Source organism: Arvicanthis niloticus, chromosome 6 (assembly GCF_011762505.2).
Source record: "Arvicanthis niloticus isolate mArvNil1 chromosome 6, mArvNil1.pat.X, whole genome shotgun sequence".
Lineage (NCBI taxonomy): Eukaryota > Metazoa > Chordata > Mammalia > Rodentia > Muridae > Arvicanthis > Arvicanthis niloticus.
In genome coordinates this window covers 52,384,925-52,397,714 of record NC_047663.1, presented here as the reverse complement: position 1 = coordinate 52,397,714, position 12,790 = coordinate 52,384,925, and the positions used below count along the sequence as shown (strand labels likewise).

At 45.3% G+C, this 12,790-nt stretch overlaps 1 long non-coding RNA gene and 1 pseudogene across 5 annotated transcripts in view; one reads left to right on the top strand and one right to left on the bottom strand.

Moving 5' to 3' along the window:
- LOC117711733 (uncharacterized) overlaps window positions 1-12,790 on the top strand; it is a 27,138-nt gene extending 14,348 nt beyond the window's left edge. For all 5 annotated transcript variants that reach the window (XR_013111247.1, XR_013111246.1, XR_004607147.2 and 2 more), the window contains exon 5: window positions 12,239-12,790. This is a non-coding gene — a long non-coding RNA (uncharacterized LOC117711733). The remainder of the gene's footprint in view (window positions 1-12,238) is intronic.
- LOC117711732 (small ribosomal subunit protein eS25 pseudogene) lies at window positions 1,561-3,334 on the bottom strand (annotated as a pseudogene).

Below are 12,790 nucleotides of genomic sequence, written 5' to 3'. Positions count from 1 at the left end.
CCCCTTGTGAGCTGTGAAAACCCTCGCTGTACTTAGGGTCCCAGCGAGGAGCCCATTGCTGCTGTAATGCATCGTTTCTAGTGAAGTCGTGTGTGTGTGTGTGTGTGTGTGTGTGTGTGTGTGTGCGCGTGCGCGTGCGTGCGTGCGTGCGTGCGTGTGTGTGTGTGTGTGTGTGTGTGTGTGTGTGTGGTCTTCCAATACTTTGAGGGCTGTCTTCCAGCCAAACTCCTCCTTTGCTTTCTGAGGAGCTACCATATTAAGAAGAGGAAGATAGAGGCACAAAATTGCTGCCTTCTCTTTCTCCTCCTCCTCTCCTTCTTCCTCCTTAAGACCCGAATTGCCTGACTATTGGGATAGAATTGAATAGCCCTATACAAAATTATTATACTTTATGTATAAATACTTTATTAATAATATATATATATTATTATACAGGTTGAGCATCTCTGATATTTAAAATGTTTCAAAGTCCAAGCCTTGAGTATCAACATGATCCCCTTATGTTGGGGTCACAGCAAAAATGTAGGCACACTAAGAATGTTGAATTAAATTACCTTCAGGCTATGCATGTAAGATTTATGAAACATAGTGTCTCTTGGGCTTGGATGATCCATATCCAAGATCTTTCATAAAGTATATACAGATATTCCACAGTCCAAAAATATTCCTAATATCACAGCTTGTTCCAGGCATTTAGGGAAATGGCTACCCTGAAGTTTCCTGTTGCCTGGCCATCGAGGAATGTCTGGCTTCTGTGTCAGTCCCAGCAGAGTTACCTGGCACTTTCCCAGCTGGTCAGTTCTATTGCACTGTAGGCTCTAGATCCGCTGACACCACTGGCTCCCTCCTGCCTCTGCGTTTGCTCTTAACCTTTTTTACTATTTAGCTCGCAATATACGGGAAGCAAGTTAATGTCAGATTAAAGCAGATAGAGCTTATATATTTACAACAACTAGTTTTTAAGATTCCATATTTTAAAACTGTATAACCTCTAAAATCCACCATAGAGTCAACAATGAAGCTACCCTGTATCTGTAAGGAGAGGAATGTCAGTCAGAAAGGTGGGCAAACCCTGCCACTCACTGACTTCGCCCCTCACCCTTCTGCCCAGCAAGCTCCTTGTTCCTCCAGCGTGAGCCTTCTGTCTGAAGTCAGCCTGCCTCCTTGTGCTGAGGATAAGAGAACTGACTTAAAACAAGCAGTGCCTGGAGGAGCGCACCCTCAATAACTGCTAGTTGTTCTTAACAATCAAATTTACAGTTAGGCTGTTTCTCTCTTTGGAGAGATCCCTTTTAGGTGATTCCAAGGTGAAAGGACTTGTGATCTTGGAGTATATATATATATGAATATATAATATATTAATATATTATGTGTTAATATATTATATATAATATATTATTATATATTAACATGTTAATATATAATTAATATATTATATATGATATATAAGATATGTAATTAATATATTATATATGATATATAAGATATATAATATATTATATATAATATATAATATATATACATATATATACACATATACATATACATACATACATATATACATACATATATACATACATATATACATACACATACACATACACATACACACATATATATATATATATATATATATATATATCCTAAACTTAAGGTGCAAGAGATGAGCTTCAGTGCTTCAGTTACTCAGTTACTTTTATCCCCCCAAACTACCGGTCCATCCCCTTGCTTTGCTTCCCTTTGCATTTAAAAATCTCAACTCTGGGGCTGGAGAGATGGCTTAGTGGTTAAGAGCACTGACTGCTCTTTCAGAGGTCCTGAGTTCAATTCCCAGCAACCACATGGTGGTTTACAACCTTCTGTAATGGAATCTGATGCCTTCTTCTGGTATGTCTGAAGACAGTGGCAGTGTACTCATATACATAAAATAAATAATTAAAAAATTTAAAAAAAAATCTCAACTCTTTCAGGACATGAAACAAGCACATTTAACTCGACTTAGTCATTCTCAGAAAGACACAAAACTTTGGTTGAAAATAGAAAGTTATGCCAGGCAGTGGTGGCGCACGCCTTTAATCCCAGCACTTGGGAGGCAGAGGCAGGCAGATTTCTGAGTTCAAGGCCAGCCTGGTCTACAGAGTGAGTTCCAGGACAGCCAGGGTGACACAGAGAAACCCTGTCTCAAAAAACAAAATAAATAAATAAAATAGAAAGTTAGTTCCAGCTATGATCTATTAATTTTCTAATCATGAAAGATATTCCTAGATGCTAAATATTGCCAAATCTTAGGACATAGCAGGAGCTTCTGTCTCAGGCCGTGCTCAGGGCTGTTTGTAGTTCTTGCTGTCACTGTCTGTTGTCCCTCTCTTGTGGTTGAGGAAATGACATCTAAAGAAAGTATTCTGTATGAAGTTACTAGTTAAGAATATTCTTCCCTTTTAAGAAGTAGCTGGATGCTTTCTGACATCCCATGCTTTCTCTGTGTAGTTGCACTGTGTCTCCTGTAACAGACACTACCCAGGTGCTGCCTCCTCCTCACCTCCAGCTCTTCGTGAGTCTCCCTTCCTTCCTCCCCTCCCTTAGGCACTCTTCCTGCCAGGCTCTCTGCTTAGATCTCATTACTCACCAGGTGACCTCATCCTTAGCTCAGCCAGTTACTGCTGGCCAGGAATTCCTGGCTGAAGGGATCCAGAGCACCAGTCCCAAATATTTTTTGTCACAAAGTTACCACAAACAGCTAACCTCTTTCACTCCCTGCTTTTTTTTTTAATTCAATAAAATTTTATTTTCCCAAATGTACAGCTGACTGGACCTGTTCATGCATCTTCACCAGCAGCTGGGGTGACTCCACCCTTTATGGTTCTAGTGTAAAATAACTTGGGCTCTGTGCTTTGAAACCAGCTTGATAAGTCCTTTACTAAGCAGCTCCTGAAGGGCTGCCCTGGCCAAGGAACCTCGAATCTTCAGTCCCTCAGAGACCACAGCTGGAGTAATAAGCTTATAGTTGGGAACTTTCTTACAGACTTGTCGTATGTAGCTTTGTCAAACAGGACGAGATTGTTCAGCTTGTCTCGAACTTTGCCTTTAGACCACTTCTTTTTGGCCTTGTCACCAGATTTATTTACTTGGTCTTTGTCTTTTTTGGCCGACTTTCCGGCCTCTTTCTTCTTCTTGTCATCTTTGGGCGGCATGGCAAAGCTCAGAGGGTACTGTGCACCACGGCAGCATCACTAAGATGTCCCAGTCCCCGCTTCTTAACATTGGAGTCGCTGTCTGACTGTCCAGCACTCAGGCCAGACAGATCCTTGGGTGTCATTCTCTTGGCTCCTCTCTGTGCCTGACTTCTGCCAGGGGAATTTCTGTAACTTTCCTCCTCCTCCTCCTCCTCCTCCTCCTCCTCCTCCTCCTCCTCCTCCTCCTCCTCCTTCCCCTCTTCCTCTTCCTCCTCCTCCCCCTCTTCCTTCTCCTTCTCCTCCTCCTCCTTCTCCTCCTCCTCCTTCTCCTCCTCCTCCTCTTCTTCCTCCTCCTCCCCCTCTTCCTCCTCCTCCTCTTCTTCCTCCTCCTCCTCCTCCTCTTCTTCCTCCTCTTCCTCTTCCTTCTCCTCCTCCTCCTCCTCTTCTTCCTCCTTCTCCTCCTCCTCCTCCTCCTCTTCTTCTTCCTCTTCCTCCTCTTCCTCTTCTTCCTCCTCCTCCTTCTCCTCCTCCTCTTCTTCCTCCTCCTCTTCCTCCTCCTCCTTCTCCTCCTCTTCCTCCTCCTCTTCCTCCTCTTCTTCCTCCTCCTCTTCCTCCTCCTCCTTCTCCTCTTCTTCTTCCTCCTCCTCTTCTTCCTCCTCTTCTTCCTCTTCCTCTTCTTCCTCCTCCTCCCCCTTCTTCCTCTTCCTCCTCCTCCCCCCTCCTCTTCCTCTTCTTCCTCCTCCTCCCACTCCTCCTCTTCCTCCTCCTCCTCCTACTCTGGCCTTCACTGTCCTAGCCTAGCTGCCTTCAGGTGTCTCCAGACAGCTGCAGTTGTCTCAGCTTCCTGGTCACTCCCACCTCCCCTACTCTATTCTAGTCTTTCTTGACATTGGAGACAGCTTTTTGAAATGCTTATCTGCCCATGTGTGCTGGTACACAACTTTAATCCCAGCACTAGGGAGGCCATCAGTCCAGTCTCTGAGTCTGAGGCTACACTAGTCTACATACAGAGTTCCAGGCCAGCCTGGTCTACATGCAGAGTTCCAGGCCTGCCAGGGCTACATAGTGAGAGTCTTCCAAAGTAAACAAACAGAAACGTCCCTCTCAAAATAAATGTGGGGCCTGCAGATGACTTAGCAGGTAAAAATGCATATTACACAAGCTGGACATCTGAGTTTGATTCCTAGGACTCACAAGGTAAAGAAGAAAACCCACAGTGGAAGGAAAGAATAGATTCACGTAAGTTGTCTTGTGACTTGCACACACACATACACACACACGTACACACAAATATAAAAAATAAGTGTAAAAAATTATTTTAGGTGGTTGTGGTAACACAGCTTTAATTCCAGCACTGGGGAGGCAGAGGCAGTAAGATCTCTTGAGTTTGAGGCCAGCCTGGTCTACAGAGAGAGTTGCAGGATAGCCAGGGTTACACAAAGAAACCCTGTCTCAGGAAAAAAAAAAAAGATTCATACAAAAAAATAATTTTAATGAAAATCTGAATGTGTCCTTCCCTTTAGAAAGCTCTTAACTCTGAATTCTATACTGTAAAGGGATAAATATTATATCAGTTAAAAGCAAAGTAGAACTGAGCCTGGTTGACAAAACTTCCATGGACTACCCTGGCTTCTCCTCTGCTCCCCCCATGCTGCACTTCCTCCCCTCTAAAGTCTGCCCTCTCCTCTACCTGCGCCTACCCTCTTCCTAGCCTGACACTGAGGTAGACACTTCCCTGTCCTTTAGGTCTCAGCTTGAGATGACATTGCTCTAAAACCCTTCCTCGGTCCTCACAGAAGGGGATGGAGATTGTTGCCTATGCTCCTGAGCATGGCCACATGCTCTTCCTCCTCTTCCTCATAGGCCAGGGCTACAAAGTTGCCTATGTGACTTCACTCCTGTGTGGCACTGGTTGATCACATGTTTGTTGATTGTTGTGGATACGTGTTGAACAGCTGCTCTGAGCCGGGTATGGCGCTAGAGCTGAGTGTTCAGTGGCAAGTGAGAGATATGGTCTCTATTCTCTTAGGCTCTAAGAAGGAAAAAGGTGGACAGGAACCTATACTACAGGGGCTAGTGATGTAGTTCAGTAGGTAGAGTGTTTACCTGGCATTGCCAAAGCCCTGAGTTCAAATCTCAAGCACTGCATAACAAGCTGGTATTGTGGTGCATTCATGTAATCCGGTACTGGGGAAGTAGAGACAGGAGTAGCAGTTCACGGTCAGGGCCTTCATGGTGAGGACGAGGCAGGTAGAAGTGTTTGCTGAACTCGCCTCACACATGCCATAACCCATACCTCATACACTCTAATCATAGCATTATTATAAAGGTTGTTACAAATAGACATTTATGCCAGGCATGGTGGCACACTCTCTTAATCCCAGCACTCAAGAAGCAGAGGCAGACAGATCTCTGAGTTTGAAGCCAGCCTAGTCTACAGAGTAAGTTCCAGAATAGTCAGGGATACACAGAGAAAGCCTGTCTCAAAAAGGCAAGAGTAAGATTAAACTTTAAAGATCATCCTGTTATAAGCAAGTTTGAGGCCGAACTGGATTATATAGACCTTAGCTCAACAACAAAGCAAAAGAGGCTACAGAATGCCTTAATGGGTGAGGTGACTGCTATGCAATTATGAAGACCTGAATTTGAAACCTTAATGCCCAAAGAGAAAGTCAGTCATGGCACCCTGTGCTGTAGTCCCACCACTGGGGAGCTGGGTAACCTGGCACGGTATAGCCACATCGTGAGCTCCAGATTCAGTGAGAGACACTATCCCAAGCAATAACCTAGAAGAGCTGGAGAGATACTCAGACATCACGAACACTGACTGCTCTTACAGAGAACCCACAGCCTTCTGTAATTCCAGTTACAGGGGATCTGACACCTGGATAGCTTCTTCTGGCCTCTGAGGGCCACTGAACACATGTGGCTGTGAGCCACCATGTGGTTGCTGGGAACTGAACCTTGTCCTCTGGAAGAGCAGCCAGTGCTCTTAACTGCTGAGCCACCTCTCTGGCCTCATGGTAAGGATTTACTCCTTAACTCTAAGGAAGCCTGTGGAAACTTTAACTACCCCCTGCCTACCTTATAAAAGTGGAAGAAGGATGGCAAGTTCAACAGGTCCTGAACTTCACCGAATCTAATAAACTGTTGTTTGTTTGAAAAGTGATTTCTCCACCAGAGAAATGAGCCAATTTAAGCCAGATTAGTTTATATTAAAGGCAGGTTTATTGGGAAACTGCTCACGGTGAGTTCACTGGCCCCAAGGACTGAGGCCAGGGGAGTCACCATGGAAGAGAGAGAGTGGGGAGGGGAAGAGAAGTAGGAGAGAGAGAGCAGGGAAACTAAAATGACTGGATTATATAAGGAGCCGCCTGTGGGAAGGCAGCCCAGCCTCTGGGCTGGAAAGTTCACAGTTGGGGCAGGATATGCCAGGTAGGGACTAAGGATGCTGGGATATGTAAGATAATGTACCTCAGTCCCTTGTCCTGGGGCCTGAAACCAAACATTGTTTTGTTTTTTCAAGACAGGGTTTCACTGTGTAGCCCCAGCTGTCCTGAAACTCAGAGATCTGCCTGCTCTGCCTCACGAATACTGGGATTAAAGGCGTATGCCACCACTGCCCAAGCACATACCCACAGAAATTATGGTAGTTTGAATGCAAATAGAGAGTGCCATCATTAGGAGGCATGGCCTTATTGGAAGAAGTTGTGTCACTGAGGAGTAGGCTTGAGGTTTCACAAATGGAGCCAGGACCAGCATCTCTCCTCCTGCTACCTTCAGACACAGATGGAGCACTACCAGTTCCCGCTCCAGACCATGCTGCCTGTGTGCTACCATGCTCCTGCCCTGATGATAATGGACTAAACCTCTGAACTGTAAACCAGCCCCAATTAAATGTTGTCCTTTATAAGAGATATGGTGGGGACTGGAGAGATGGCTCAGTGGTTAAGAGCACTGGCTGCTCTTCCAGAGGTCCTGAGTTCAATCCCCAGCAACCACATGGTGGCTCACAACCATCTGTAATGGGATCTGATGCTCTCTCCTGGTGGGTCTGAAGAAAGTAACAATATACTCACCTACATAAAATAAATCTTTAAAAAAGAGAGAGTTGCTGTGGTCATGGTGTCTCTTTACAGCAAGAGAAACTCTAACAGTACTATCTCATATCTTCCATGTTCTTCTGTTCTGATTTTACTTTTTGAGATAAGGTCTCAGGCTGACTTTGAGCTCACTAGCTGTGGTTAGCCTTGACTTCCTTATCCTCCTGCCTCCACTTCCCAAGTTCCTGAAATGTTCCGAGTTCCATATGTTCATAGTGTCATGTAGACACTCCCTACTGAAAGGTAAGGTCTTCTTCCCTCCCCTAGACTATGAAGACATGTGATCCATCTTTACCCTGGTTCTTTGGAGGCCTGTTCACTCTTAGAACCCCGCTCCAATACAATGAGGAAGCCCAAGCTCACCTGTGTAGAGGCCCATATGAAGAAGGACGAGGTCCTCCAGGGTTGGGGTGCAGCTCAGTAAAAGATCAATTGTCTAGAATATTGGAGGTCCTGGATCCAATCCCAAGCATTAAATAAAAAGTTAAGACAATGGATCCTCCAGCTTCTAGAAATGTACCCCAGATCGTGCATCAGATACAGAAATGAGCTGTAGCATCTAACTCAGCTTGAACTGCAGACGCAGTCACAAAGTGATGCTGCTGCTGCTTAAGATCTTGGTTGACAACAACAAGGAAGTGAGTGGAACCCGTATCCTGTGTCTACTGTGCAGTGTGGGGCCGGGAGCACAATGCAATGTTTAGTGAGTGGATTATTTGTCTTGCTTCAAGGCCCAGCTCTGCCAGACGATTAGTTGAAGGGCCTTTGACAAGGTGTTTAATTCCAGTGCTTCAATGTCCTTTCATCAGTTTAAATTAAAAACTTGGGCAGGTGTGATGGTGCACACCTTTAATCCTAACACTTGAGAGGCAGAGGCAGGTAGATCTCTGTGTGAGGACAGCTTGACCTTCACAGAGAGTTCCAGGCCAGCCAGGACAATACAGTGATATTCTTTCTCAAAAAACAAGCAAAATAGCTGTACTTACCTCTGAAGTCTACCAACAGCATAATGTGATTAATTACAGAGTGAACTGCCTAAGTATGTTTGTCCTCATGTATGTATATATAGATAACTTTTGCTCTGGGTGTAGTGGCTCACACCTGTAATTCCATCCTTTGGAGGGATGGAGGAGGGGTTCAAGCCCTGCTTCAGCTGCACAATAAGTTGAGGGCCAAACTCTGTTTCAAAAAAACAAAAACAAAAACAAACATCAAACAAGACAGAACTATCCAGTGATCTTTTTCTGGGCTGGTGCAGTGGCTTACCAGGTAAAGACACGCTGCCAAGTCTGGGCCTTGTGATGATTCCCAGGACCCACAATGCACAAGGAGAACCCCTCCCCTACAGGTGTCCTCCAGCCTGCACATGTGTGCTGTTACATGTGCAAACCCATACCTACACCTAGACATTATACACATGGATGTGAAATATAATTTTTAAAAAGACGAATGATCTTTTCTACTTATTTGCCCAAGAGTATAAACCCCGTAAAGCAGGATTGTGTTCCCATTGGTTGTTATGACTCGAATACCTGGAACCAGACCGAGTGCAAATTAACTTTCTGTTAATGAATGGACGCGCAGTACACGTCGTCCCGCTGTGGGTAAATGGAAAGTTCCACTGGCTCCTACCCAGTGTCTGGCTTGTGTGGGGCATCAGAAGATACTGTCCCAGACTCCTTTGAGCCTTTGTGCCATAGTGTAAACCATTTCCTATCAATAAAACCTAGTCACTGACTGGGCAAGGTGACGCCTGACTTTAACTCCAACATCCAGGAAGCACAGCTGAGAGGGTCACTGTGAGTCAAGGACACCCTGATCTACATAAGCGTTCCAGACAACCAGAGCCACACAGTGAAACCCTGTCTCAAAAAAAAAAAAGAAAGAAAGAAAGAAAGAAAAAAGGAACAAAACAACAACAACAACAAAAACTCAAACTAAAGGTCTGCTAGAACTGTTGAAACGTTTTTGCCTTCTTGATGTAGGCACAGCCCTTTCTCTGCCCTTCTTCACCTGAAATCCAGGCTAGGAACAGAGCAGCCAAAATGTTGATACCCGTGAGGATTAAAAAGGGAAAAAGGACATTCTTGACACTGATGATCTAGTGGGATTACAGCGTCACTAACTGCGGACCTCGAGTTATGTGGGTGGATTTCAATCTTTGCAGTTAACTCCAATAGCCAGCTTTGTTACACGTATTAAGGGTTAATATTGACCCCCTTTAGGCTGACAAGTCTAAACATGTAGAAGGGTTAGGACAGTTTGTCAGTACACCTCTCACTTCCTGTCCAGACTGTCAATCAGGTAGGGCTTGGGACACTTTGCTCTTGTGTTCACATGGACTTTTTTTTTTTTCTTTCTTTCTTTCTTTCTTTTTTTTAAAAGATTTATGTGGGTACACTGGAATGAGCTTCAGACACACCAGAAGAGGGCATCAGATCCCATTACAGATGGTTGTGAGCCACCATGTGGTTGCTGGGAATTGAACTCAGGACCTCTGGAAGAGCAGGCAGTGCTCTGTCTCTGTCTCCCTCCCTCCCTCCCTCTGTCCCCCCCACCCCTTTTGGGTTTTTCTGAGACAGGGTTTCTCTGTGTAGCCCTGGCTGTCTTGGAGCTCACTCTGTAGAGTGGTTGGCCTTGAACTCAGAAATCTGCCTGCCTCTGCCTCTGCCTCTGCCTCTGCCTCTGCCTCTGCCTCTGCCTCTGCCTCTGCCTCTGCCTCTGCCTCTCTGCCTCTCTGCCTCTCTGCCTCTCTCTCCTCTCTCTGCCTCTCTCTCTGCCTCTCTCTCTCTCTGCCTCTCTCTCTCTGCCTCTCTCTCTCTGCCTCTCTGCCTCTCTGCCTCTCTCTCCTCTCTCTGCCTCTCTGCCTCTCTGCCTCTCTGCCTCTCTGCCTCTCTGCCTCTGCCTCCCAAGTGCTGGGATTAAAGGCGTGCACCACCACTGCCAGGCGCAGTCAGTGCTCTTAACCACTGAGCCATCTCTCCAGCCCCTCACATGGACTTAAATGTGGGAGTTGTGTGGTAACTTCATGCTTCTTAAATTGTTTCCGATTTAATTTTATAGGTGTGAATTCTTTGCCTGCAAGTACGTATGTGCACCGCTCTGTGCCTAGTACCCTCGTAGGCCAGAAGACACCATCAAGTCCCCTAGAACTGGAGTTATAGATGGTTGTGAACTACCATGTGGGTCCTGGGAATTGAACCCTAGTCTTCTGCAAGAGCAACAAGTGCTCTGAACTGCTGAACCATCTCTTCATCCTAGTAATGTTCATTCCTGAAATAAGCATTTATTTGTTAAAATCCTGTGTCAGGCACTGTCCAATTACTGGTGACACAGGGATGATTTAGGTGGACAGATGAGCCCCCCCCCTCGGTAGCTCTTCGAGGTTTGAGGGCACCAGATGGCACGGCTCTGGTCCAGAAGGGCACACAGCTGTAGCAGGCTAAGATTTTTTTCCCTCACCAGTCTTTTCCCTATTCCAAGTTTAACAGTGCCCCCTCATTTATTCACACACAAGCTTTGTTTTATAGTGTTTCCTATGTGCCTAAAGTATCCATGCCCAGTACTTTGTATATCTGTTTGATCTCTGAGATGAGGACCGTTGGGTCCCTTAGGTTTCAGACTCTGCTTTCTTACACTCCTTATGTACTCTTGCTGACCTGTCATACATTGGCTGTTCTCCTAGTAACAACTCAACTGTGTGCTCGCTCTCCACTAATTCACCTCTGGATCTAGATGCAGCAACCTTATCCAGATGTCACGACTGGGGGTTATAGTCTCCAGCCTAAAAGGGCTGGAAACATTTGAGCTTCCACTACAAGGCACAACTAGATCAGAAAACTCTAGGATAGCTGTAAAATACTCTAGACCAGTCATTAACTCCAAAGATGAAAATGTTAGGAATCCCTGCTGTGGAACACAGCAGATGTGATATGGTTGACACTCATCATTAAGGTGGTACCAGGCACCCTGTTTGTGACTTCTCAGGTTTTTAAAGTCTTGTTACTTTTGTACAAGTGAAGCTGCTACCGTGGGTAGGGGTTTGGGCTCTTTGGGGAATCTGATGAAAATTATCTTTTTCCAAAATAGTGCACATGTGTGCACACACACACAGGCATATATATTTAGGAAGTTTCAAGATGTCCAGGTTACTTGCCATGAGGCAGAGCCTTTTTCTAATTGGTATTTTACCTGCAAGAAATATATGCTTATTGTCCCCCAATAAGTGTGTCACCACCAGTTTGTAGACAACTACCAATGAGTCCCCTGAAGCTGCTATGATTTACTGAGGACAGCCGCTCTTAACATCCGGTCTTTACCCATCTCCTTCCTGCACACACAAAACAGCTACCCCAGAGGACACCCCTAAACCCATGTTCCCTGCTTTCTAGATCTCAGCCTGAAACATGAGTCACATATTCCTCATGTCAGATATCCAACTTTAGAACAAGACAGCGCCTACCGGAAGGCCTCATAGCAAAATAAGCAATGGGTATTAATAAACCCATAGGACATCTTGTTCCTCATCTGTGTGCTTTACCCTCCAGCCCCCTCAACGGCCGCCTTGCTCGTTTACATGTCAGCTTTAGTTTTAGTGTACCTCTAGTACCTTAAAAACAGCTAGCCAGGTGTCCTGGTGTTGTTTTTGTCATCTTGACACAGCTAGAGTTATCTAGGAAGAGGAGTGTCAATTGAGAAGATGCCATAGTAGGGCATTTTAAAATGAATGACTGGTATTGGAAGCCCCAGTCCACTGGGAGTGGTCCTGAGCTATATTTAAAAAAAAAAAAAAAAAAAAAAAAAAAGCAGGCTTAATAAGCCACGAGGAGCGAGCCAGTAAGTAGCATTCTTCCATAGCTTCTGCTTCAGTTCCTGCCTCCAGAGTCCTGCCTTGCATTCCTGCCCTGGCTTCCCTTCATGATGGACTACAACTGTAAGCTTAAAAAACCCTTTCCTCCCCAGGTTGCTTTTGATGATAAGACACTGGGGCATGGTGGTACATGCCCGAAGTCCCAGGACTCAGGAGGCTGAGGCAGAAGAATGGGGGTTTTGATGTCAGCTTGAATCACATAGTGCTGCCTGTGTCAGTACTTCAGCTGCCCAGTGGTCTTACCCCACACTGGAACCTGAGGTTGCAACTTGGAAGACTCACTCTCCAGGCTGTGAAGGCTAAAGGGGACTAAATCTAGCCACGCCAAAACGTGATGCCATCCTCTCATTTCTAGAGTACACTTCAGGCCACACACAACCACCCCTCTAACAATGCTTTATTAAGTACATCCCAAGCTGTACACCAAGCCTGCCACTCACCCCAACCAATAAATGACCTTTTTCTGAGATTTTTAAAAAAAATGTGTACAGGTGTCAGATTCCTTAAAAGTGGAGTTACAGAGGGTCCTCTGGAAGAACGCGCAATGCTCTTAACCACTGTGCCATCTCCCTAGCCCCATATGTGACTTCTTAAAGTATTTATGTATTTATGGAAAAATTAAAATCAGGCATAAACTATGCTAA